Below are 5,043 nucleotides of genomic sequence, written 5' to 3' on the forward strand. Positions count from 1 at the left end.
GGCTTCTTTTAGTGTATATTTTAATTCTAAATGACATTTTTAAAAATAAAATTTGACTTCATATAATTCACTCAGTCAGTTTTGCTTTTGCTGGGTAGAGGTTTCTTTTATTCACTTCTTTATTCAATTTAATAATGTATTTTGATGTTAACCTCCCATAAGTCAAAGAGATAATTTGACTCATTAAAAAGGAGCCTAATACCATTTTTGCTATGATCCCAAATGTTACAGGTTTACAAAGTATCTATTTGCCCTATAAAAAAATTCATCCTGATTCATTTTCGTGAGTATATTTCTATAAAGCGATTTGATGCATTTTTAAAGTTCTGTTTTTAGCATTGTATTAATATATTTAAGATAGTCATGTATGTAACTTGAGTAGCACAGCTTCAGGATTGTATGTACAATTATATAATCAATATATTTGCAATCTTTAATAAAATACTTTTTTTTTTTTTAAATTACAGAAGCTCTTCCAGTGAAATGAAGTGATAAAAATATAGAAAAATAAAACGGGAAATAAAACCTACTATTCTCTCGATCTGTGGCCAACAGCTCACTATTTTTTCTCTCTTTTTAAATACTTTATTAGTTTGTGTGCATTTACATTAGGAAGGTGCAGTACATTCTTTTTATATCACTTGAATAATTTTTTTTAACCTTCAATATAATTCAATGGTATACATTTTTAACTAAACATTACTCAGTCATTCACTGCTGTATATTATACTAGAAATTCATGTGGCTTAGGGACATATCTTTTGGGATAAAATACTCCAAAAGTGAGATGAATTTGTTTGTTCATGTATTTGTGATAATTACTTGAATAATAGCAACACTTGGGTATGATTGGCTTCAAAAAATGCTAGGCATAATGAAGGAAGAAGAATTGAGTTCATGTAAGTTAGACATTCCTTTTTACCATGCACCCGCCCATTCCATCATAAATCATGATTTATTCTTTTTCAGTATTTGCAGGAAGTTTTGTAGAAGTCTGTTAAGAATAAGGAAGTGATATTCCATTGTATATATGTACCATAGTTTCTTTAGCCAATCTATCATAGGAAACTTTGGTTGCTTCCATGTCCTGGCCAATGTGAATAATGCCGCTATGAACATCGGTGTGCAAATATCTTTTTGGATATGAGTTTTCAAGTCTTTGGGGTAAATACCCAGTAGAGGGATTGCTGGATCATATGGTAGGTCAATTCTTAGTTTTTTGAGGAACTCCATACTGTTTTTCATGGTAGCTATACCAATTTGCAGTCCTACCAGCAGTGTATGAGAGTTCCTATTTTTCTCCACATCCTCTCCAACATCTGTTATTACTTGTCCTGCTGATTATAGCCATTCTAACAGGTATGAGATGGTATCTCATTATGGTTTTGATTTGCATTTCCCTAATAGCGATGTTGAGCATCTTTTCATATATTTGTTGACTATTTATATATCCTCTAGGGAGAAGTGTCTGTTTGGGTCCTCTGCCCATTTTTTGATTGGATCATTTGTTTTTTTTTAATTGTTATTGAATTATATGAGTTCTTCGTATATTTTGGATATTAGGCCCTTATCAGAGGCATTGATTGCAAATATATTTTGCCATTTAGATCATTGTCTCTTTACCTTGTTGATGGTTTCTTTTGCTGAGCAGAAGCTTTTTAGTTTGATGTAGTCCCATTCATTTATTTTAGCTTTTACTTCCCTTGCCTTTGTGGTCAAATTCATAAAATGCTCTTTAAGTCCAAGTTTCTTGAGTTTAGTTCCTACGTTTTCTTCTATGTATTTTATTGTTTCAGGTCTTATATTTAGGTCTTTAATTCGTTTTGAGTTAATTTTGGTGTGTGGTGATAGACAACAGTCTAGTTTCATTCTTTTGCAGGTGGCTTTCCAGTGTTCCCAGCACCATTTACTGAAGAAACTTTCCTTTCTCCACTGTATGTTTTTGGCTTTTTTGTCAAAAATTATTTGCCCATATGAATATGGGTTTACTTCTGGACTCTTGATTTTGTTCCACTGGTCCGTGTGTCTGTTTTTCTGCCCCTACCATGCTGTTTTGATTACTGTCACTTTGTAGTACAATTTGAAGTTGGGTAGAGTGATGCCTCCAGCCTCATTCTTTTTTCTCAAGATGGCTTTGGTAATTCGGGGTCTTTTATGAAGGGATGAAATACTGCCATTTGCAACAACTTAGATGGACCTTGAAATAATCATACTAAGTGAAATAAGCCAGACAGAAAAGGTTTAAAATCACATTATATCTTTTATATGTGAGATATAAACCTAAAAGCAACAAATGAACAAAACAAACAAACAAAGAGACTCATGGACATGGACAATGGACTAGTGGTTACCAGAAGGGAGAGAGAAGGGGGTGGGGGGAGGGGAAGAATAAATAAAATGTTAAATAAATAAATGAAATTTTAAAAAGATAACATACAGTAATGAATAAGGTACCAAATCATTTCAAAATATACAAATATTGCTTTAAATCATAAAAGGAATATTTTGTAATGCTTTACCCAATTGTATTAATATAGTTAAGTAGATTCTATACCCCTTTTCTTTTTATTGCATTGGCCTCGCTTAGTCAATTTTTCTTGGTCTTGTACCTACATTTCTTCATTATTGCAATATTCATACTTCTAAATCAATTCAGTACCACTTTATGGTTTAAATAAAATATATTTCTGTTCTCAAAAGAAAAAAAAAAAGAATACGGAAGTGAGTATCAGAAGCTCTGTGTTCAGCTTTCGACGCAGCCTCTTGGTGACTTTGGGCTTTTGGTCAGCTCACTTAATCTCACTTGATATTTGTGTCATAAAGATTCTCTGGAATCAAGTGAGATATGACTAAGAAAGTTTTCTAAACTATAAAACATTATAATATTTAATTACCAAGAATTATGCATACTTAAGCTTTTCTGTGCTAAAGGAGACTGAAGAATATGTTCTCTCTCAATGTTGAGAATATGGTATGGCTCCTAATATGAACATTTTTCGTCATTCTCTACCCACTTTTAGAAGGTTTAATTACAAAAAAAAAAAAAACTTTAAAAAAAGCTATAGTTTTAATCACTTGGATGTTTCATTCCTGTAGCTCACTTTTTTATTTCATCATACCGATAAACAAACTCTTCTGTTCACCAAGTTTAAAATGGTGGATTCAGCAAAACTTTTATTTGCATTTTATTGTTGTTTTTTATTATTGATAAAAAACAATGATGCTATTGACAAATACAGGAGCAGATGGCAAAAAGGGAAAATGTTTGATTTTATATGGTAAAGCATACTTGGAATAGGGTATTGAAGAAGTTGAGAAGAGGTAGAAAATGTTTGCAAGGTTGTTAGTGTGTGTGTGTGTATGTGTGTGTGCATAGTAAAAATATTAATCAAAATTTATTTTTTTCCTTTAGCTTCTTGAAGATGTTATCATTAATTGCTATGAAAATGAAAAGAAACAGATGGAGATATAACTCACTTGTCACTTTTTTAAATAGAGTAGGATTATTTCCTCCTGATGACTGATTTATTGACAGTAGTCCCCAAATAATATTCATGTTTTCTTTGTTACCTATTGTATGTGAACTTTAATTAACCACTCTATTGGTTGATTTGCAATGATAGAAATTGCCAGAGAATCATAAAATATTCAAATTGGAAGAGACTATAAGGACCCTATACTGTAGCAAATGAAGAAAGCAAGAGCCATGGAATTTAAACATCTTTAAGGTCACACATCTGGATGGTAGTTTAGATTTTTAAGATCATTCTTCTTTTTCTGATATGTAGCAGTGCTCATAAACTATTATGTATTACCTTAGTTTTGAAGTATTTTAAAGCAATAACATCTTATTCTCTTTTTAGGTAGTTATTAGGAGTAAAAATGGAGAGATCTTGTATCGTATTTCACCATGGGCGAAGTATGTGGCTCCTGAAGGTGATAATGTGAATTATGATTGGATACACTGGGATCCAGAACACCCATATAAAGTGAGAACAACAAATCTTTAAATAAATGCTTGTTCCAATATTTCTAGGAAAATTAATTTTAACTTTTATAACTTTTTTAGTAATGTTCAACTTTTCTCTTTATTGCTGGTTTAATCTTTTACAAAATGCTGTACCCGTTTGCTATACATATATCAGAATTCATCATCTGTAAAATATAAAAGTGAGGTTTTTTTTAATCTTGTGTTTCTGAGGTTGGGGTAGGGAGAAGAAAACTCAATCTCTACATAGTGACCTACAAGGAGTACTGATTTAAAAAACAAAAATTAACCACAATTTCTGATTCATCAAAGACTTAAGTGATGAAATGTTTCTCACTATCATGAGTTTGAAGCAGGGACAAAGTCCTTAGGAACAAGGAATAGTGAAGACATTTCATAAATGTATTAATTAGAGTAATCTTTAAGGCTCCTATTGACAAGAGTTATAGGTATCTTCGAACTCACTTTTCTGTCCTTTAAGTTATTGGAGCTTGTTGATAAGTGTTTGGCATTTAGTAATTATGTATGCATTTTACAACTGTTATATTTTCTCAAAATGTATCTTTACTCAGTGATAAGGCATAAGCCATTACATGATTTCTCTTTTAAAACGGGTTCATTAAGATGATTCAAAAAATGTTTTTTTTTTTTAAAGAAAATTTAATGGATGTAGCCAATGCCTTTTATATGTAAAAAATTCCAGAGTATTTGACTCAGTTGATTCACCATTTCATTTAACATGCTTCATCAGCTAGTGTCATACCTGCAGTTCTGTTCTAATTCGATATTTAATTTTATATTCTGTAGTTTAAACATTCCAGACCAAATAAGCCAAGAAGTCTGAGAATTTATGAATCTCATGTGGGAATCTCTTCCTATGAAGGAAAAGTAGCTTCCTATAAACATTTTACATGTAATGTACTACCGAGAATCAAAGACCTTGGTAAGTAATAACTGTGATATTTATTCAGATAAAATTTTAATGAATCTGTTCTCTTATTAGAAAAGCTAATTACAAGTGTCTCTTTTTTGTGTTAAGAGATTAAATATGTAAT

General features: G+C 31.2%; 1 protein-coding gene across 1 annotated transcript in view; it reads left to right on the forward strand.

Annotated features, from left to right (window-relative positions):
* The window catches only part of GBE1 (1,4-alpha-glucan branching enzyme 1), a 197,132-nt gene that overhangs the window by 69,528 nt on the left and 122,561 nt on the right, over nucleotides 1-5,043 (forward strand). The window contains exons 3-4 of the mRNA XM_023528476.1: nucleotides 3,864-3,989; nucleotides 4,796-4,931. The gene's annotated coding sequence lies outside the window, so the exon portion shown is untranslated. The remainder of the gene's footprint in view (nucleotides 1-3,863; nucleotides 3,990-4,795; nucleotides 4,932-5,043) is intronic.

The sequence above is a fragment of the Pteropus vampyrus genome, unplaced genomic scaffold (genome assembly GCF_000151845.1).
Source record: "Pteropus vampyrus isolate Shadow unplaced genomic scaffold, Pvam_2.0 Scaffold26, whole genome shotgun sequence".
Lineage (NCBI taxonomy): Eukaryota > Metazoa > Chordata > Mammalia > Chiroptera > Pteropodidae > Pteropus > Pteropus vampyrus.